Source organism: Saimiri boliviensis, chromosome 14, assembly GCF_048565385.1.
Source record: "Saimiri boliviensis isolate mSaiBol1 chromosome 14, mSaiBol1.pri, whole genome shotgun sequence".
NCBI lineage: Eukaryota > Metazoa > Chordata > Mammalia > Primates > Cebidae > Saimiri > Saimiri boliviensis.
Window position 1 is genome coordinate 39,388,487 of NC_133462.1, and position 22,821 is coordinate 39,411,307.

Sequence of the window (22,821 nt, forward strand, 5' to 3'; positions counted from 1 at the left end):
CCGGCCAAGAAATGCTTGTTTTTTGAACTGTTGCCCCTGTCTTTGGAGAGCAACTCAGCTTCAGCTTTCTTTCCTCTCTTCAGTTTCTTTTATTGTGGTAAAATACACATAGCATAACATTCGCCATCTTAACTTTTTTTTTTTTTTTTGAGATGGAATCTTGCTCTGTCACCTAGGCTGGAGGGCAGTGGTGCAATCTCGGCTCACTGCAACCTCTGCCTCCTGGATTCAAGTGATTCTCCTGCCTCAGTCTCCCCAGTGGCTGGGGCTACGGGTGCTAGCCACCATGCCCGGCTAATTTTTGTACTTTTAAGAGAGAGGGGGCTTTGCCATGTTGGCCAGACTGATCTCAAGCTCCTGGCCTCAAGCGATAACACCCACGTTGGCCTCACAAAGTGCTGGGATTCCAGGTGTGAGCCACTGTGCCCGGCCTCATCTTAACCATTTTAAGTGCACAGTTCAGTGGCCTTAAGTATGTTTACATGATTATGCAGCCATGGCCACCACCATCTCCCAAACCGAAACTCTGTCCCCACAAAAAACTCACTCCCCGTCTCCCTCTCCCAGCCCCTGGCACCCACCATCCCACTTCCTGTCTCTATGAATGTGATGACTCTGGGGACCTCCTGTGAGTGGAATCAGACAGGATCTGTCCTTTTGTGACTGGCTTATTTCACTGAGCCTGATGTCCTCAAGGTTCATCCTCATGGTATCAGTGTTGGATACTCTTTCCTTTTTCAGGCTGAGTCATATTCCATTGTATGGAGGGAGCACATTCTGTGTGTTCATTCATCCATCCACGGGCATTGGGCTGCTTCCACATTTCCGCTATTGTGAATCACGGCGCTGTGAATACCCGTTTACATTTGTAGCTCTTCAATGCCTGCATTCACCTTGTGGCTGAGGCTTTCCGAGGCTTATTTATTTATTTTTTGAGACAGAGTTTTGCTCTTGTCGCCCAGGCTGGAGTGCAGTGGTGTGATCTCAGCTCACTGCAAACTTTGCCTCCTGGGTTCAAGCCATTCTCCTGCCTCAGCCTCCTGAGTAGCTGTGATTATGACATCTGCCACCACACCTGGCTAATTTTTTAATAGAGATGGGGTTTTACCATGTTGGCCAGGCTGATCTCGAACTCCTGCCCTTAGATGATCTGTCTGCCTTGGCCTCCCAAAGTACTGGGATTACAGGCATGAGCCACTGCACCCAGCCTTAGGAGGCTTATTTAATGTCTGATGGGATTTTTGAATGCAGAATAGATTGCACCTTCAGAGGATACTCTTCTGTCTTAGGGGACAGAAATAGGCTGGAGAAAGCTATCCATTAACCTCTTTTTCCCCAGAGTCTTCTCAGACGCTTCTGTGAACATCTGTGGTTGTCATTTTTTTTCTTCAACACTTGGCAGCTTCTGGAAGCATCAGGGGAATGGGTAAACATTTAGGATGAAGGTACTTGTTTGCTTTGGACCTAGTTTAAGCAATTCTGTGAAAAGTCCAACCCTTCTTCTACCTGTCCCTTAAGCAATGATGCTTTCTGCAGAAAGACCAAAGGAAGGCTTTCAGTGGTTAAGGGGGCTGGGTGTGGTGGCTCACGCCTATAATCCCAGCACTTTGGGAGGCTGAGGTGGGTGGATCACTTGAGGTCAGGAGTTCGAGACAAGCCTGGCCTACATAGTGAAACTCTGTCTCTACTAAAAATACAAATATTTAGCCAGGCATGGTGGTTGGTGCCTGTAATCCCAGCTACTCAGGAGGCTGAGGCAGGAGAATCGCTTGAGCCCAGGAGGCAGAGGTTGCAGTGAGCTGAGATCATGTCACTGGACTCCAGCCTGGGCAACAGAGTGAAACTCCGTTTAAAAAAAAAAAAAAAAAAGAAAAAGATAGTTAAGGGAATTAAAAGAAAAAGCAACAACAAACCGCTGTGGTGTGTACTAATGATTCATAGCCTGGACTCCCTCTCTCCATTATCCTGCTGTGGATTTGGGGGGAAGATACCAGAAGAGGTCAAATGCAAGAAGCTCTGAATGGGAAGAGTGGAGACAGGGTCTGTGTACTGACTGCCTACTAGGTCATGTTCTGGGGAACTCAGGGCATAGGAAGGGAGCCAGCCTTTGCCTCCTCAGAGCGGCAAGTCTAGTGGCAAATGCAGACTAGACTTGATCATAAAACCAAGTACACTTGGGAGGGGAAGAGTGAGAGGGAGATGGATATTGGTTCAGCCAGCCAGGCGCAGTGGCTCACGCCTGTAATCCCAGCACTTTGGGAGGCTGAGGAGGGCAGATTCCTTGAGCTCAGGAGTTCAAGACCAGCCTGGGCAACCTGGAGATACAATGAAAAAATACACAAATTACAAATCATGAAAAAATACAAAAATCAGCCCAGGCATGGTGGCAGGTACCTGTGAGCCTAGCTACCCGGAAGGCTGAGCTGGGAGGATCGCTTGGGCCGGGGGCTGGAGGTTGCAGTGAGCTGAGATTGCACCACTCCCCTGCAGCCTGGGTGACAGAGTGTGGTGGTTTGGGGGTTAAATGAGATGGTGCAGGAGGAGGCACTTAACCCAGCCTCAGGTGCTCTGTGAGTGTTCTGAAAGTTTCTGGTAAGTAAGCACCATGGGCCCCCCCTATCTGGGCAGATCTGCTTCCAGGTGAATATTTACCAGGATTCAGCCTCATTTCTGACTTTGGCCTTGAGGCAGGCAGAGGAACGTGTATCTTGTGACCCTGCCGATGAGGAGTGGCTGCCCCAGACGAAAGACCACCCCGATTTTCAGGTGCCAACAGCATACAATGCTCTGGAAATTCTCAGCTCTGGGCATTTCGAGGGGACCCAAAGCCACATGCCTTGCCTGACTAGCTGCTTTAGCCAAAGCCACTGGCATTTTCTTTCTGGGAGGTCACCCCAGCTGCTCACTGCCGATCAGAGGGGTGGGTGAGGCCGGGACACGCTGGGTGCCAGGGGAAACCAGCCTGAGATGCCACATATGGACGTCGGCACCAAAGCAGGAGGAGGAGGCGGAAAGCAGCAAATCCCTCCTTGGGTCTGAGATTACAGCTTCGAGTCTCTGAAAGTGTGGTATTCTGTCTACCACATTAAATAGCATGTATTGAAATGCATGACTTTAAATGCACGCTCTTGAAGGGTTTGACTTTTGGCGGAATTTTTAGCTGCCTATGGAATCATCTCTGCTTCTTTTTCTTCTTCCACTTAAAAAGTTTGCCTTGATATTTTATTTTTATTTTTTACATTTATATTTAGTTTTTATTTCTTTTTAATTGAGATGGAAGTCTTGCTACGTTGCCCAGGCTGATCTCAAACTCCTGGGCTCAAGGGAAACCTCCCACCACAGCCTGTCTTTAAAGTGCTGGGATTATAGGTGTGAGCCACCATGCCGGACTTGCCTTAATTTTTTCTTTCTTTTTTCTTTTTTTGATATAGAGTCTCAGCCTGTCACCCAGGCCAGAGGGCAGTGGTATAATCTCAGCTCAGTGCAACCTCCATCTCTCGGGTTCAAGCAATTCTCCTGCCTCAGCCTCCTGAGTAGCTGGAATTACAGGCATGTGCCACCATGCCCGGCTAATTTTTGTATTTTTAGTAGAGGTGGGGTTTCGCCATGTTGCCTAGGCTGGTCTCGAACTCCTGGCCTCAAGGGGTCTCCCTGTCTCGTCCTCCCAAAGTGCTGGGATTACAGGTGTGAGCTACCACGCTGGGCCAATCGGAACTGTCCTTGCAGCAAATGCTGATTTCATGCCAGCTGTGGTTCCAAGTGCTCTGATTAGGATACTGCATCCCATCTTCCCAACAATCTCATTTATAGTTGAGGCCACTAAGGCTTCGAGAGATGAAGCAACTTCCCCGTTCCCAGCACCACTCCGCTCCCACACACACATGGGTAGTAAGTAGTGGAGATGGGATTTGAACCCAGGGATTCTGGCTCAGCATCTAAGCTCCTTATCATTGTGTTTTATGGATAACATTGTGGGAAGTTGGTGAAGTGCAGGAAACTGTGAAAGGAAAGGAAGGAAGGAGGGAAGGGAGGAAGGAGGGAAGAAAACGGAGGAAGGAAGGAGGGAAGAAAGGAGGGAAAGAAGGAGGGAGGGAGGAGGGAAGGAAAGGAAAGGAAGACAAGAGAAGAAAGGAGGGAAGGAGGGAGGGAAAGAGGAAAGAAAAGAAGGGAGGAAAGAAGGAAACCAGAGGAAATACAGAATTTGCCCCTGTGAACGTGCTGTTGCCTCTTCTTATCAGCCCTTCTCATCCTGTCTGGACCCAGCGGCTTCTCCCATCAGACAAAGCTCCCCTGAAGGCAGGGATTTCGTGTATTCCAAGCACCTGTCATGGCACCTGGCTCACAGCTGACAAACAATGACATCCTTAACACCTATCAGTAGCTAGTGTTTATTGAACACTTACTATGTGCTAAGCAATGCCTTAGGGGATCCCACCACAGCCTATGAGGGTTTGTTATCCTCATTTCACAGAAGAGGGAGTGGAGGCATGGCTAAAAATGAAGAGACTTGCTCTAGGAGACCTAGCTCAGGAATGGTTTGACTTCAGACTTGTCTGACATAAGGCCTTTGCCCACAGATCAGCAAACTACGACCCGTGGGCCAAATCCAGTCCGCCAGCTGCTGTTTTTGTATGACCTATGAGCTAAGAATTTTCTATTTTAATTTTAGAGATGGGGTCTCACTCTCGCCCAGCCTGGAGTGCAGTGGGGTGATCATAGGTCACTGCAAGCCCAGCCTCCTGAGTAGCTGGAGCCACAGGCATGCGCCACCATGCCTAGCTAGTTTCTTTTTATTTGTTTGGTAGAGATGGGATCTCAATGTGTTGCCCAGGCTGGTCTCAAACAATGGGGCTCAAGCAGTCCTCCTGCCTTGGCCTCCCAAAGTGCTGGGACTATAAACGTGAGCCATTGTGCTTGCTCGGCTTAAGAATGCTTTTTTCACATTTTTGGCTGGGCGCAGTGGGTCATGCATGTAATTCCAGCACCTTGGGAGGCCGAAGCGGGTCGATTACTTGAGACGAGGAGTTCGAGATCAGCCTGTCCAACATCAAGAAATGCCATCTCTACTAAAAAAAAAGTACAAAAAGGGACCGGGCGCAGTGGCTCATGCCTGTAATCCCAGCACTTTGGGAGGCCGAGGCGGGGAGATCATCTGAGGTCAGGAGTTCAAAAGCAGCCTGGTCAACATGGCAAAACCCTGTCTCTACTAAAAATACAAAAATTAGCCAGGCGTGGTGGTGGGCGCCTGTAATCTTAGCTACTCGGTGGGGCGGGAGGGCTATGGCAGGAGAATCACTTGAACTTGGGAGGCGGAGGTTGCAGTGAGCTGAGATAGCACCACTGCACTCCAGCCTGGGTGACAGAGCGAGATGCCATCTCAGGGGAGAAAAAAAAAATGTACAAAAATTAACCAGTCATGGTGGCAGATGCCTGTAATCCTAGCTACTTGGGAGGCTGGGACAGGAGAATTTCGGTTGTCACCCCAGCCTGGGTGACAGAGCGAGCCTCTGTCTCTCTATATGAGTGGGACATTCAGCATTCAGGGATAGAAGCTGTTGCAGTAGAACTCGGGGGCACACAGCCTCAGGCCAACGCAGCCCTGCTGCCCCTTGCTGGTTCTGAGGAGAGGGGGCTGCATGGCATCAGATGCCACCTTTGCCCCTTTTGGAGCTCCCTGTTTGGGTGGGGGAGTGCAGCAAATGTACAATACAAGGCCCCCCTCCACCCGACTCCCTCCTCCCTCCTCCCACCCCCGCCTTTCCCTTTCGAGTGAGTCATCGAACCGGTGCTTCTAGATGCCTTTGGAGCAGAGCACCTGGAAATCATGATGTTCTCCAGATAACAGAGTATATTGATACATTTCCTTGTGACAATGTCACTATAGTCCATGAAGAACACAGAAAGTGCGACACCTGCGCATGGGATCCAGCAACAAAAAAGATAAAGTTGGGGAGGCCGGGCACGGAGGCTCACGTGTCATCTCAGCACTTTGGGAGGCCGAGGCAGGCAGATCACCTGAGGTTGGGAGTTCAAGACCAGCCTGGCCAACATGGTGAAACCCTACCTCTACAAAAAATACAAAAATTAGCTAAACGTGGTGGTGGGTGCCTGTAATCCCAGTGCGAGGCTGAGGCAGGACAATCGCTTTAACCCAATAGGCGGAGGCTGCAGTGAGCTGAGATTGCACCACTGCACTCCAGCCTGAGTGACAGAGCGAGACTGTCTTAAAAACATAAATAAATAAGGTGAGGCGCGGGATGTGAATGATCATGTTTCTTCCCTTTTATGTTGTCAAAGATCTTTAAAAGAAAAAAAAAAATCTAGGAGAGAAACAAATGAAAAAAAGCACTGTGCTGAAAAAATTCCATAGTAGTTGTAATTCAGTTTTGACTTGGATGATTAGAATTTTTTTTTTTTTTTTAAATAACAAAGGTCTCAACTCTGTCCTGCAGGCAGGAGTGCATTGGTGAGGGGTGGGGAGGGGAGAGGGAAAGGAAGAAGAGAGGGTGGGATGGAAAGATATTCAGGTGGATGCAATGGCAGACGAGGCCGAGAGGTGTTTTGTGGAAAAGGATGAGGAGGGTGCCTCGGCAGGAAGGGAGGCTTGGACCAGCACAGAGTCATCATGCACTCCAGTGCCATCATGAAGGTCACACAGGGGCCATGTTTAGGAGGGGCTCTTTCCACCAGTACTCAGTGGACAGCCTTGCTGAGCCAGGCTTTTTGCTGGGGCCCTGCAGTCCTTGCCGAGTCAGGGAGGAAGTCAAAGTAATTCTAAGGGCCGGACACGGTGGCTCACGCCTGTCAGCCCAGCACTTTGGGAGGCTGAGGCAGGCAGATCATGAGGTCAAGAGATCAAGACCATTCTGGTCAACATAGTGAAACCCCATCTCTACTTAAAAATACAAAAATTAGCTGGGCATGGTGGCCTGCACCTGTAGTCCCAGCTACTCGGGAGGCTGAGGCAGGAGAATGGTTTGAACCCGGGAAGCAGAGGTTGCAGTGAGCCAAGATCTTGCCACTGAGCTCCAGCCTGGTGCCTGGCAACAGAGCAAGACTCTGTCTCAAAAACAACAACAAAAGTTACTCTAAGGTTATATAAGCTGAGTGGGCAGAAAGCCCTTTGGTGGGCGCAAGGCTGCATTGAAAGATGGGGGACCAGTTGGCGGTGTGGTCACTCTGCTGCCCTGAAGATAAGGAAGACGACTTTGTCTGCATCTGTAATGGTGAAGATAACAAATTTACAATTCGCACAGTTGCCTGGCTTCCTGGAGCCAGTGGGCGGGGGTGGGAGGCTGAGGGATATCAATTGAAATGTAACCTTTTGGCCCACTCCTTTTGGGAGGAAGGTGGAGGGGGTTAAAGCCACCGTTGTGGAAAGGCTGCTCTCTCTGCTCTCCTGGTTGGCTGTCTGCTAACTTGGTAACTGGTCTGACAAGTTTTTCTTTTTCTCCCTCCTACCTGATGATATTCATTGACCAGTTATTTCCCATGTCACCCGACCCTTTGTCAGAATTAAAATCTGTTCTTTGTGACTGAACACCTGAAATGCCCCAGGGAGGACCCAGGGATGGCAGCGAGGGAGGGAGTGCACATCAGGCCAGGATTCCAGGTCTCTCTAGAACTGTCCGTTTCCCAGTAAAGGGAGGGGATGTGTGTGCCGGAGTTTCAAAATTGTACCCCTTATCCGATCTCCTCTGTCCTCTGTCTTCCCTCTGTGTTTTTGTTTGTTTGTTTTTGAAATGGGGTCTTGCTTGTTGCCCAGTCTGCAGTGCAGTGGTGTGATCACAGCTCACTGCAGCCTCAGCCTTCTAGGTTTAAGCAGTCCTCCAGTCTCAGGCTCTCCAGCAGCTGGAACTAAAGAAAGAGAAGGGGAGGGGAGGGGAGGGAAGGGAGGGGAGGGGGAAAGGGAAAGGGAAGGGAGGTGAAGGCAAAAGGGGAGGGAGGGGAGGGGGAAAGGGAAGGGAGGGGAAGGGGAAGGGGAGGGAAGGGGGAAAGGGAGGGGAGGGGAGGGGGAAAGGGAGGGAAGGGGAAGGGGAGGGAAGGGGGAAAGGGAGGGGAGGGGAGGGGGAGGGAAGGGGGAAAGGGAGGGGAGGGGAGGGGGAAAGGGAGGGGAGGGGAGGGGGAAAGGGAGGGGAAGGGAAGGTGCACACCGTCACACCCAGCTAATTTTTTTGATTTATTTATATATTTTTTTTTAAGAGGTGGAGTCTTGTTGTTTCCCAGGCCAGAACTCCTGTCCTCAAGTGACCCTCTCACTTCAGCCTCCCCATTAGCTAAGACTACAGGTGTGCAGCACCATGCCTGGCTAATTTTTATTTTATTTTTATTTTTGTAGAGATGGGGATTTTGCTATGTTGCCCAGACTGGTCTTGAACTCTTAGACTCAAGCAATCTTCCCACCTCGGGCCTCCCTAAGTGTTGGGATTACAGGTATGAGCCACCATGCCTGATCTATATGCTCATTCTTTTTTTTTTTTTTTTTTTTTTTTTTTTTGAGATGGAGTCTTGCTCTGTCACCTAGGCTGGAGTGCAGTGACATGATCTTGGCTCACCGCAACCTCCGCCTCCTGAGTTCAAGCGATTCTCCTGCCTCAGCCTCCTGAGTGCTGGGATTACAGGTGCATGCCACCACGCCCGGCTAATTTTTGTATTTTATAGTGGAGATGGGGTTTCACCAGGTTGGCCAGGCTGGTGTCAAACTCCTGGCCTCAAGTGATCCACCAGCCTCAGGCTCCCAAAGTGCTGGGCTGACAGGTGTGAACTACTGCGCCCAGCCTGTTTGCTCATTTTTAAACATAAATGATGTCAAGAGTGGGAAGCAAGTAAGAGCACACTGATCTCTTCTCGTCCCGGATTGCTTGTCATCATGGGGCTGGAGGAGGAGCAGCAGATTGGGCCACCTTTCTCCAAAGACAGGTTTGGGAAGTGGACCAAGGCCTCGCAACACACTGGACTTAACATGATCATCAAATTTCCACTGGAGGGGCCGGGTGAGGTGGCTCATGCCTGTAATCCCAGCACTTTGGGAGGTCCAGGAGGGTGGATCACCCAAGGTCAGGAGTTCAAGACCAGCCTGGCCAACATGGAAAAAACCCCTCTCTACTAAAAATACAAATATTATTGGTTGTGATGGTGGGTGCCGCCCAGCTACTCGGGAGGCTGAGGCAAGAGACTCACTTGAACCCAGGAGGTGGAGGTTGCAGTGAGCTGAGATCACGTCACTATACTCCAGCCTAGGCGACAAGAGCAAAACTCTGTCTCAAAAAAAAAAAAAAATAAAATTACACTGTAGGGCACGTGGTAGGTGAAGCTCATCATTGTCAAGTACCTGGAGGGTTTGGGGTAGAGAGTCATGTGGCTTCTTTATTCTAGAAGTTTCTTTGCCTCTCATTTTGTCCCAGGCAAAGAAGAGGGTCTTGGATTTTTTTTTTTTTTTTTTTTTTTTTGAGACGGAGTCTCACTTTACCACCCAGGCTGGAGTGCAGTGACGTGATCTCTGCTCACTGCGGACCGGGTTCAAGCAATTCTCCTGCCTCGGCCTCTCAAGTAGCTGGGGTTACAGGCACCTGCCACCGTTCCCAGCTATTTTTTTTGTATTTTTAATAGAGATGGGGGTTTCTCCATGTTGGCCAGGCTGGTCTCGAACTCCCGACCTCAGGTGCTGGGATTACAGGCGTGAGTCACCGCACTGGGCCAGGTCTTGGATCTTTAATGAAGACTCCAAGACTTATTGACTGCAGCCTAGAAAGAATGGCTGTTTAATAGGCTTTATTACGGAGTGTTTCCGAGGGCTCACGTGAGGAAGGAAAGCGTTCCTATTAGAAGATCGGATCAGAATGGGCTTTGCAGTGCTGGCCCCTAGTCATGTTGGCACGCGGTGCGCGAAGCACACCGTTGTTTACTGACCACTGACCACTTGCTGGAGACCAGCCTGGGCGACATACTGAGACCGCATCTCTACTATAAATAAAATTTAAAAATGAGCTGAGCATGGTGGTGTACACCCGTATTCCCAGCTGCTTGGGAGACTGAGATGGGAAGATCACTTGCGCATGGAAGATTGAGGCTGCAGTGAGCCGAGATCACACATTGCCCTACAGTCTGTGTGACAGAGCAAGACCTTGGCTTGGAAATAAATAAATGGGTTGGTTTGTTTGGGTCTCTAGCAGTAGTTTTTGTCTCCCAGGGGACATTTGGCCATGTCTGGAGACATTTTTGGTTGTCACAACTCCAGGGAATGTGTGCATGCTGCTTTCACTGAGCAGATGGAGGCCAGGGATGCTTTTCAACTTCCCGCAATGCAGAGAGAGCCCAGCCACAAAGAGCAATTCAGCCCCAGGTGTCAATAGTGCTGAGGGTGAGAAACCCTGGTCTACAGGTTCTCCCTCCACCCCTTTCTGTTCCTTACCTTCTCTCTGTTAAAGAGCTGGGCTCTGGCTTGGGGTGCATTCCCCAGTCTGGATGTTGCTGATCGCTCGTTCCTGGGACAGTTCCGTTTGCCCCTCTGAGCTCCAGACTCAGAGCTACAGCCACACTCAGGTTCTACCTCCTGGACTGACTTTATTTAATGAGTGCCACTCCCATTCAGCACTCTCTGGAGGCAGCTGTTTTCAAGGGCAATCGTGCTTGACGCTGTTCTTTTGCACATGGGTCTGAGTGGGGGTGTGTTCTTTGATTTTTTAAATTTTTCTTTTGTTTACACCTGTTTCCTTCTTTCCTTCCTTCTTCCCTTCCCTTTCCTCTTTCTTTCTCTCTTTCATTCTTTCTCTTTATTTCTTCCCTTCCTTCCATCTCTCCCTTTCTCCCCCTTTCTCTCCTTCCTTCTCTTTCCTTCTTTCTTTTCTTCCTTTTTTCTTTAATTCTTACCTCCCTTCCTTCCCTCTCTCTTCCTCTTTCCTTCCCCCCTCTCTTTCTCTCTCTTCTTTTCCTTTCCATCCCCTCCCCTCCCTTTCCCTTCCCTCCCTTTTCCTCCTTTCCTCCCTCTTCCTTCCCCTTCCCTACCCCTTCCCTTTCTTTTCTTCTTTTCTCTTTTCCTTTCTTCTCTTTTCTTGACAGGGTCTTGCCCTATCACCCAGGCTGGAATATGGTAGCATGATCATAGCTCATGGCAGTCTTGAACTCCTGGCCTTAAGCTATCCTCCTACCTCAGCCTCCTGAGGAGCTGGAACTACAGGTGCTACCATGCCCAGTTAAATTTTTTTTTTTTTTTTTTTTTTAGATGGAGTCTCACTCTGTTGCCCAGGTTGGAGTTCAGTGGCATGATCTCAGCTCACTGCAGCCTCCACCTTCTGGGCTCAAATGATCCTCCTGCTTCAGCCTCCTGAGTAGCTTGAATTACAGGCACAAGCTACCTAATTTTTGTACTTCTATTAGAGATGGGTTTTGCCATGTTGGCCAGACTGGTCTCGAACTTCTGACCTCAAGTGATCTGTCTGCCTCAGCCTCCCAAAGTGCTGGGATTATAGGCGTGAGCCACTGTGCCTAATCCCAGCTAATTTTTTAAAATTTATTTTTTGTACAGATCAATCTATTTTTTGTACGTTATATTGGCCAGGCTGGTTTTGAACTCCTGGGCTCAAACAGTTCTAACCCCCTTCCCTCCCCCAGTTCACTGGGATTACAGGTGTACCCTTTTTTTTTTAATGGGCAAGACTAAAATATTTGTTTAGAGTTCATACTTGAGTGATAAAGCTATCCAGGGATTACATCTGAGAATTTTGTTCTGCAGTAAAATGGTGCCGATGGGTCTCCCTTTTTTTAGTGTCTGACAAACAGGGTACAGACCGAACCTCATAACAAAACTTTGTGTTCCTAATGAAGGCAAGTTTTGCTTAGAAAATTATTTTTATAAGCAAGAAAGGTGGGCAGAAGATGTCACCACAGATGTCACCGGGAAAGTGATAGCTGAACCTCTGAAAGGAAAGAGCTTCCCAGGGAGGGATGAATTTGATGCAGTAAAAAAAGCTAGAGGATGCTGTTAAGTTTGCCAGTACAATTCAGAGGAAGGTGAAATTCTTCACAGACTTAGTTTTGAAAGGGTTGCTTCAAAAGATACCTGGGGGGCATCTTTTGTGTGTAGGGGGAAATGGGCATGGTAGGTCACACCTATAATCTCAGCACTTTGGGAGGCCAAGGCAGGTGGATCACTGGAGGTCAGGAGTTCAAGACCAGCCTGGCCAATCTGGTGAGACCCTGTCTCCACTAAAAATACAAAAATTATCCAGGCATGGTGGTGCACGTCTGTAGTCCCAGCTACACGGAGGCTGAGGCAGGAGACTCGCTTGAACCCCGGAGGTGGAGGTTGCAGTGAGTTGAGATTGCGCCACTGTGCTCCAGTCTGGGTGACAGAGCAAGAGTCTATCTCAAAAAAAGAGAGAGAGAAGAGAGAGAGAGAGAGAGAGAGGGAGACTGGGGTGTGGTTTGACTTGAATTGGGGGCATCTGGCCATGAGAACATCATATGTCTAAGTGTCTTCTGTTGGGAATTGCAGATATCAAGAGTGGACATTGGATATCATGGGAAAAAAAGCATTGCATGATGTGATAAAGTGAAGGACATGTCGTCATGTTGACCCTGATTCTTGGGAGGAGAGATCCAGGTGGCTAAAGTAGACCCAGATCATAAGAGCTATAAACTCAGAATCAAATAAGTCAGAAAATGACATGGATGTTTTTTCTTTTGACCCAAAGTACGAACATTGCCCACACAGTGGTGAACATGTTTCTTCTTCTTCCTCTTCCTCTTCCTCCTCCTTTTCCTCCTCCTCCTTCTTTTCTTCTTCTTCTTCTTTTTTGAGATAGAGTCTTGCTCTCTTGCTCAGGCTGGAGTGAAGGGTGCAATCTTGGTTCACTGCAACCTCCGCCTCCTGTGTTCAAGCCATTCTCCTATCTCAGCCTCCTGAGTAGCTAGGATTATAGGTGTGCACCACCATGCCTGGCTAATTTTTGTATTTTTAGTAGAGACAGGGTTTCACCATGTTGGCCAGAATGGTCTCAAACTCCTGACCTAGTGATCCGCCCACTTTGGCCTCCCAAAGTGCTGGGATTACAGGCTTGAGCCACTGCATCTGGCCTGGTGAACACATTTCTAAGTTTTTCCCAGGTTGACAGAGACCTTGAAAAAAATCTGGCAAGCCAGGAATAGTCAAGGGCAATCCATTCTTCAGAACTTGTTCTTGCTAACTCAGTAAATGTCGAATGGCGTGGGTTGTTTATTGTATTTTAGAGGACATTAGAATATTTACAAAGAGCTTTCCCAGGTTTGGTCATAACTTTATTTTCCTCATGCTGTTTGCCCCTTAAGGTCTTAAATCTTTCAGTTGCCACTGCTGGGTGGGTGGGTATGTATGTTGAGGGTTGTACTTTTTTTTTTTGAGATGGGGTCTCCCTCTGTTGCCCAGGCTGGAGTGCAGTGATGCAATCACAGCTCACTGCAGCCTCAACCTTTCAGCCTTAAGCAATCCTCCTACCTCAGCCTCCTAAATAGCTGGGACTACAGGCATGAACCATTGTGCCTGGCTAATTAAAAAAAATTTTTTTTGCTAAATGAGCCACATGTGGTTGTGCATGCCTGTAGTCCCAGCTGCTTGGGAGGATGAGGTGGGAGGAGAGCTTGAGCCTGGGAGATTGAGGCTGCTGTGAGCAAAGATCATGTCACTGCACTCCAGCCTGGGTAACAGAGAGAGACCCTGTCTCAAAACTTAAAAAATAAAAGATGGAAACTTGCTATGTTGCCCAAGCTGGTCTTGAACTCCTGGGCTCAAGTGATCCTCCTGTCTTGGCCCAAAATTCTGAAATTATAGGCACGAGCCACTTCACCTGTCTGGGTCCTGCTTTTAATAGTGATATAGAACAGACTTAGTGACATTCTAGAAATACCCTGTCAGCCACAGCCACATGTGGCAATTTAAGTAGAAATTCATTAAAATTAGATATTTGGACCTGAGTTGTATGACCATATTTAGACATTGCAGACATAGAATGTTATTATATTATCACTGCAGAAAGTTGCATTGGGTATCTCTGCCTTAGAACACTTCATTCCATGATTAAAGATAGTTCTGGAGTCAGACAGGCCTACATTTGAATCCTGTATCTGTTTTGTGACCTTGATCAAGTTGTCTAGCTTTTCTGAAAGTCCGTTTTCTCTTCTATCATGAGGACACAATTAAGGAACCCGTGTCCAATGTTTTCTTCAACTTTGAACTAGTATATCCCCGCTTTTGATAAAAATTAAAAATCCAATTTCTCTTCCCTATTTGGAGTTTGTTCTTTTTTTGCTTCCTCTAAATATAAAATATACCATTGGATGTTTTTTCAACCTCTCTACCCCTTGAGAGTCCCTGGAATAGAGGAAGGAGTGGCTTGGGAAAGTTGATCACAACAAAGAGGCCATTATAGGCACATCTAAGCAAGAAGAGGAAGAAGGAAGGAGGAGGTGTGTTGACCGAGGCCCAGAGTGTCTTGTCTATGGGTGACCAAGAATGAGGAATGTGTCGGTTCCTTCCTGGCTTCTCCTCTCTGGGAACAGAGCACAGTGCATTTTAGCTTAAGTGGAGTAAAATCGTTGTGGGTATTGAGGAAGTGGATTAAGGATGGGGAAGGAGCTGGTGGATAGAACTCCAGTCTGAGTTTGTCTTCCTGGTTCAGCACTGAGTGTCTCAGTCAACACATGATTGCCAGTAATGGGAATCTATTTGGACTCACTTAAGCAATGAGGTGGGGGTAGGGTGTTAATTGGGACAACACAGGGCTTTGAGTTTGTATCAGCTAGCTTTTGCTGTGTAGCAAACCATTCTGAAACATAGAACTTGGAACTTGTATCCACATTCAGTCACTGAGCTTGTATCAGCTAGCTTTTGCTGTGTAACAAACCACCCTGAAACATAGAACTTGGAACTAGTATCCACATTCAGTCATGGAGCTTTTATCAGCTAGCTTTTGTTGTGTAAGAAACCATCCTGAGTCATAGAACTTGGAACTTGTATCCAAGTTCAGTCTTGGAGCTTGTATCAGCTACCTTTTCTGTGTAACAAATTACCCTGAAACAGAGCACTTGGAACTTTTTGTATCCAAGTTCAATCCTGGAGCTTGTATCAGCTAACTTTTGCTGTGTAACAAACTACTCGGAAACATAATGGCTTAATCAACATTCATGTACTTAGCTCATGATTCTGTGAGGTAGCCGGGCAAGTTTTCTTGCTTAGACCCACCAGCTGACTCATAAACACAGGTTCTGTTCTCACTAATGTCTGGGTCTGGTAGCTAAATGGTTTAGCATGGCCTCACTCACATGTCTGGTGGTTGGTGCTGGCTGTCAGCTGGGAAGCCTTGGTTTTCCTCCCTGGAGCTGCTCATCCTCTAGTTGGCTAGTTTGGGCTTAGATGACATGATGGTCTCAGCATTCCAAGAGTGGCAAGAGATCAATTTCCAGTGCACAGTGCCTTTCAAGTTTCTGTTTGCATCTTGTGTGCTAACGTCCCATTGGCTAAGGTGAGCTGGGAGGGAAAGGGAGAATATAGTCTTTGCCTGTTGATGGAAGGGGAAGAATTTGTGGCCATCTGCCAAGAACCCTGGGGTGGGAAACACAGTGGGACTCATAAAACATTTTTTAAAAAATCTTTATTCCGGATTCATGGGTACAAGAACATTTCAGCCAGGATTTGGAGCTCAGTTGCACATCAGGACTGTGTATGGTGTGACTGAGGACATTAAATGATTTTTTTGAGTAGTAATTTAATTTTTATGAATTCCAATTATTGAATAATGAATTCCTTCCCCAGTAATTCTTGATGTTTTCCTCATCAGGTATTACATTCAACCAAAACCATGAATTTGCTTTTGGGATATCAATTCTATTTCAAGTCCTCTGTGTCTTGATCTTGCCCTGGTACCATCATGTTTATAGATTCAGAACATGTGGCTTTTTTTTTTTTTTTTTTTTTAAGACGTTGAGCTCGGCTGAACTCGGTGGCTCATGCCTGTAATCCCAGCACTTTGGAAGGCCAAGGCGGGTGGATCGCTTGAAGTCAGGAGTTCAAGACCAGCATGGCCAAAATGGAGAAACCCCCACTAGCATAAATACAAAAATTAACTAGGTATGATGCTGTGTGCCTGTAGTCCCAGCTACTTGGGAGCCTAAGGTAGGAGGATTGCATGAACCTGGGAGGTGGAGGTTGCAGTGAGCTGAGATTATGTCACTGCACTTGAGCCTGGGTGATAGAGTGAGACTCCGTCTCTGAAAAAAAGAATGGGGGTTCACTGTGTTGCTCAGGCTGGACTCAGACTCCTGGGTGCAAGTGATCTTCCTGCCTTAGCCTCCAGGTAGCTGGGACTACAAGCTCATGCCTGATAAGAACATGCTTCATGAAGTGGCAAATCTAGGGGTTTTTCCTTATTACGCATTTTTAGAAAAGCGTTTCCTTTTCTGGATGAACTAAATCTCTCCCTCCTCTCGTCCTTATATAAAACTCATTGAGATATTGATTTAAAAATTTAATTTAAAATGTAACCCATTTCCCACAGAAAAAAAAGTGCAACTCACTGCCTGCACTCATTTAATTTCACATCAACATGCTCTTCGAAGCCGGAGCAAATCTGCCTGATTTTCAATGTGAGAAAATGTAAAAAATGATTCTTGGAGTTATTTCTAAACAGAACTTGTCTCTACTCTTAATGTAACAGAAATGTCTATAATTAGGATTATACTACATTAGGATTAGTTGGGACAAATGGAAAATGGGTTAAAATCCATCAATTAAGAAATCAATACCTTCGTATTTTTCCTTTCCAGGCAGGTATGGGATGTCCTTTTCCATCTGTTCAAATATTTCTTTCTTTTTTTTTTCTTTGAAATGGAGTCTCGCTCTGCCACCCAGGCTGGAGCACAGTGGTGTGATCTCAGCTCACTGCAACCTCTGCCTCTCGAGTTCAAGCAGTTCTCGTGCCTCAGACTCTGAAGTAGCTGGGATCACAGGCAGCTACCACCACACCTGGCTAATTTTTGTATTTTTAGTAGAGTCAGGGTTTCACCATGTTGGCCAGGCTGGTCTCAAACTCCTGGTCTCAAATGATCTGCCCCCCTCAGCCTCCCAAAGTGCTGGGATTACAAGCATGAGCCACCGCACCCAGCCTATCTGTTCAAATCTTTTATATTGTCCCTTTTCCGTCTTTATCCTGTATATTTTTGTTATGGTGATTCCTGATTTCTGTATCACAGAGTTTTCTTGTGTTAATTATGGCTACTGTGAATAGCATATTTACACTGAATCCAGGTCATTTAGTGAAATTGATTGGTAGGTTTTTTAATTGTTTTATTTATTGTATGCAATTTTGTCCTCTACAAATTACGGTCATTTAAAAAAGTTATGTCTGCTCAGTTATGGAAGCATAAAAAGTGATGTCTACAAGTCATACCTCTTAATTCAGTTTTAAATCTTATTTTATTGACCAGGGCTTCTAGACTGATATTAAATATTTAACAATGGTATTATCTGACATCCATGTTTAATAGACTTCCTAATAGAAAATCATCCTTGCTTTCCTGTGGTAAACCCTACTTGGTGGTGATGAATTATTCTTTCAGCATAATGTTGAATTCGATTTGCTAGGTTTGCTTTGTTTCATTTTTTGAATTCTTGCCATCTGTGTTCATGAGTGAAACTGGGCTGTTTTTGGATTGTTTTATTTTGCAAACTCTTCATCAGTTTTGATTATTATGTTCTAGCCATATAAAATGAAATAGCAGGTAACTGAGTATTCATTGACAAATTTTATGGTGCCATCATTTTTGGGGGAAAGCAATTCTTTGAAACTTAAAGAAAAAATGTAGGTGGAGTGCGGTGGCTCATACCTGTCATCCCAGCCCTTTGGGAGGCCAAGGTGGGTCACTGGAGGTCAGGAGTTTGAGACCAGCCTGGCCAACATGGTGAAACCCCGTCTCTACTAAAAATACAAAACTTAGCTGGGTGTGGTGGTGGGCGCCCGTAATCTCAGCTACTTGGGAGACTGAGGCAGGAGAATTGCTTGAACCCAGGGTTGGGGATGGAGGTTGCAGTGTGCTGAGATTCCGCCACTGCACTCCAGCCTGGGCAATGGAGCTAGACTCTGTCTCAAAAATAATAATAATAAATAAGAAAACAATGTGTGACTGGCTGTGACGTAAGGCAGTCAGACCTTTCCTTCCAAATGGGCCATGATTCATCTTTATTTTTATAGGACTGTATCACATTAGAAGCACTACAGCAGAAGTTTTCATTGGGAATCTAATAATGTTTTTAAATCTGCCATCTGGAGTCTGTGTTCCTTGTATGTCTTATTGCTCGTGACTAAGAGTGGTGTGTGTGTCTGTGCTGGGGGGGTTGGCTTGGTAATATTGCTAGCATTGGCCCAAAGGATCTGTCCCACTTCCTGAGACCTCATTTTTCTCTGCTTTAGCAGTAGACCAACGCAGAAAACAGGATGCTGCTTTTTAGATCGGTCCTGATTTGAATTCTTTTTCTTTCTTTTTTTAGGCCAAAATTTTCTTTTATAAATAGCTTCTGTGGTATACAACATGCAAATATTTTTGGTTTCACATATTACACCATAGATGTAGGGTTTTGTTGTTGTTGTTGTTGTTGTTTTGACAGAATGTCGCTCTGTCACTCAGGCTGGAGTGCAATGGTGCAATCGCGGCTCACTGCGACCTCCACCTTCCGGGTTCAAGAGATTCTCCCTCCTCAGCCTCCTGAGTAGCTGGGATTATAGGCGAGCACCACCACACCTGGCTAATTTTGTATTTTTAGTAGAGATGGGGTTTCACCATATTGGCCAGGCTGGTCTCAAACTCCTGACCTCAAGTGATCCACCTGCCCCAGCCTCTCAAAGTGCTGGGATTATAGGCATGAGCCACCACACCGGCCAAACTTTTATTATTTTTAAAACATTTTTGTTTATGGTAAAAGTCACACATAACATAAAATTTGCCGTTTTTAGAAAGAATGTTTGAAAAGATATGTACCATGTTGCCCAGTACAGTGGCTATTCAGAAACACAGCTGTAGTACACCACAGCCTCGAACCCCCAGGCTGAAGGGATCCTCATGCTTCAGCCTCCCAAGTAGCTGGGACTACAGGAACATGCCAGCACATACAGCTTGTTTTCTTGTTCTTCCCCCTCCTTCTCCTTCTTCTTCTCCTCCTTCCTCCTTCCTCCTTCTCCTTCCTCTTCTTTCTTCTTTCTTCTTTTTTGAGATGGAGTCTCAGTCTGTCGCCCAGGCTGGAGTGCAGTGGCATGATCTTGGCTCACTGCAACCTCTGCCTCCTGGGTTCAAGTGATTCTCCTGCCTCAGCCTCCCGAGTAGCTGGGATTACAGGTGCCTGCCACCATGCCCAGCTAATGTTTGTATTTTTAGTAGAGACAGGATTTCACCATGTTAGCCAGGCTGGTTTCAAACTCCTGACCTCAAGCGATCCTCCTACCTCAGCCTTTCAAAGTGCTGAGATTACAGGCGTGAGTCACTGCACCTGGCTTGTTTTCTTCTTTTTTAAAATTAGTGAGCTTAGGCAGGGTTTCTCAGCCTCCACAGTGTTAGCATCCCGGACTGGATACCTCTCTGTGGAGGAGACTGCCCTGTTCATTGTAGGAAGCTTAGAAGTGTCCCTGGCCTTTGCCACTCAATACTAGTAGCAACCCCAAGTCATGAAAACCAAAAATGTCTCCAGACACTGCCAAGTGTCCCCTGGGCAACAATGCTCCCTCTTCCTTTGTTGAGAACTCCTGCTGTGGGGTGAATCCTTGTTAACTTCCTTCATTTCAAGAAGTAGCAATTTGCCATTGCTCACATTGCAGTCCCAGCCCTCCTCTTCCCCCAGATTAACCACTGCTCTCACTTTTGTAGTAATCACTCTCTTGTATTACCGTATAGCTGACAACCCAAAGTTCCATTCCTAGATACTACAGTTTGATCTTGCACCTTCAAAAAACATTTAAATGTGCCTGTAGTCCCAACTACTCAGGAGGCTGAGGTGGGAGGATGGCTTGAGCCCAGAAGTTAGAGGCTGCAGTCACCTATGATCACGCCACTGCTCTCTAGCCTAGGTGACAGAGTGAGACCCTGTCTTTAAAAAAAAAAATTAAATTGGCTGGGCATGGTGGCTCACGCCTGATATCCCAGCACTTTGGGAGGCTAAGGCAGGCAGATCACGAGGTCAAGAGATCGAGACCATCCTGGCCAACATGGTGAAACCCTGTCTCTACTAAAAATACAAAAATGAGCTGGGCGTGGTGGAGCCCACCTGTTGTCCCAGCTACTTGGGAGGCTGAGGCAGGAGAATCCCTTGAACTCAGGAGCTGGAGGTTGCAGTGAGCCGAGATCATGCCACTGCATTCCAGCTGGGGTGACAGAATGAGACTCCATCTCGCAAAATACCAAATGAAATAAAACAAGGAAAATGAAGCTCTGTGATACTTAGCATGCCTATGTTGCATCTGCCATTTCCTCTTGAATCTGTTAACACTCTCTTTTGGCTGAGCTTGGCGACTCACGCCTGTAATCCCAGCACGTTGGGAGGCTGAGGCGGGCAGATCACTTGAGGCCAGGAGTTCGAGACCAGCCTGGCCAGCTTAGCAAAACCCCGTCTCTACCAAAAATACAAAAATTAGCTGGGCGTGGTGGAGCCTGCCTGTAGTTCCAGCTACTCAGGAGGCTGAGGCAAGAGAATCACTTGAACCCAGGAGGCAGAGGCTGCAATGAGCTGAGATTGGGCTCACAATATCCTGGGTGGCAGAGCAAGACTCTGCTGAAAGAAAGAGAGGAAGGTAGGAAGGGAGGAAGGGAGGGAGGGAGGGAGGGAAACAGCTGAGCACCTCGGCTGCTTAGCTGCCTGTGACTGACTTGCACCTACCAACAGGGCTGTCATGGGAATCCACTAAAATGTGGAGCGTGAACTCTTTTGTCAGCTTTGTGAAATCCTGTGCAAATATGAGCTGAAACCAGCAGGGCTCTGGTCCTCCTACTTCATTCGTTTTCTTCTTAATAGCACAAAGTACAGATTGCATAAGCCCTCGGAGATGGAGGTGATAGACTCTGAAAGCGGATGTTTGGGATGTCACCGGGTAGCAGGGCCCAGTTACCAATGACCTGGGCTCTCGGGATGGACTTCCAGAGGCTGCATTTGGGTTGGCTTGCCTTGCTTTCTGTATGCCTGGGGTGTCCTTGCTGGGAAAATGCAGAGCAACAGGGCTGGGGGGTGGGAGCAGGGTGCTCATTGGGTGCATGACAGGCATTTTGGGTAAACTGAGTCAGGATTTTTCACAGGCGCAGTGCTTGAGTCTGGGCAGGTGACTCATTTGGAGAGCAGATGTCAGGGACCAGGATAAACACCCAAGTCACATGCCTTTTTATCAGACCTGTGTCTCATATGAAGAAAAAGCCTGGCATGGTGGTGCACATCTGTACTCACAGCGATTCAGGAGGCTAAAGTGGGAGGATTGGCCGGGCGCAGTGGCTTATGCCCGTAGTCCCAGCACTTTGGGAGGTGGAGGTGGGCGGATCACTTGAGACAAGTTCGAGACCAGCCTGGCCAACATGGTGAAACCCTGTATCTACAAAAACACAAAAAGTAGCCAGGCATAATGGTGTGTGTAATTCCAGGTACGTGGGAGGCTGAGGCAGGAAAATCACTTGAACCTAGGAGGCAGAGGTTACAGTGAGCCAAGATTGTGCTATTGCACTCCAGTCTGTCTCAAAAAATAAAAATAATAAATAAATAAAATGAAACAACATAAGTAAATAAGCGAAAGTAAGAAAATGTAAGATACTGTTGCTCTCTGTCATCTTCCCTTGCCATATTCTCCACCCGTCTTCCCAGAGGTAACAACTATGTCAAGTTTGGTACATAAACTCCCAGCCCTGCATGCATTTTTGACACATAAGCTAATACGCATCAATGCCGTACACAGGTTCAGTATCCCTTATCCAAAATGCTTGGGACTAGCAGTGTTTCCAACTTCGGATTTTATTTCAGATTTTGGAATATTTGCCTGTATGTAATGAGGTACTGTGGGGCTGGGACCCAGGTCCAAACATCAAATTCATTTATGTTTCGTATATACCTTATACCAGGTGTCCCCAAACTATGGCCCGCGGGCCGCATGCGGCCCCCTGAGACCATTTATCCGGCCCCCCGCCGCACTTCAGGAAGGGGCACCTCTTTCATTGGTGGTCAGTGATAGGAGCACAGTATGTGGCAGCCCTCCAACGGTCGGAGGGACAGTGAAGTGGCCCCCTGTGTAAAAAGTTTGGGGATGCCTGCCTTATACACATAGCCTGGAGGTAATCCTATACAATAGTTTGAGTAACTTTGTGCAGGAAGCGCGGTTTTGACTGTGCTGACTGTGACCTGTCACATGAGGTCGGTATGGAATTTTCTTCTACTTCTGTCATGTCAGCACTCAAGAAGTTTTGAATTTTGGAGCATTTAGGATTCTGGATTTCTGGATCAGGAAATTTTGGAGCATTTAGGGTTCTAGATTTTGGGATATCTTTGGTTGTTCTTTACATCTTTATAATTATTGATTGCTTGATTGACATGGAGTTTTGCTCTTGTCACCAGGCTGGAGTGCAGTGATGCAATCTCGGCTCACTGCAGCTTCCACGTCCCAGGTTCAAGCAATTCTCCTGCCTCAGCCTCCCGAGTAGCTGGGATTACAGGTGTCCACCACCATGCCCAGCTAATTTTTGTATTTTTGTAGAGACAGAATTTCACTATGTTGGCCAGGCTGGTCTCAAACTCCTCACTTCAGGTAATCTACCTGCCTCAGCCTCCCAAAGTGTTGG

General features: G+C 47.1%; 1 protein-coding gene and 1 pseudogene across 5 annotated transcripts in view; both read left to right on the forward strand.

Annotated features, from left to right (window-relative positions):
* Positions 1-22,821, forward strand: part of INSR (insulin receptor) — a 159,574-nt gene that overhangs the window by 22,708 nt on the left and 114,045 nt on the right. The gene's annotated exons all lie outside the window — the stretch shown is intronic.
* LOC141581115 (uncharacterized) overlaps positions 8,870-22,821 on the forward strand; it is a 36,133-nt pseudogene continuing 22,181 nt past the window's right edge.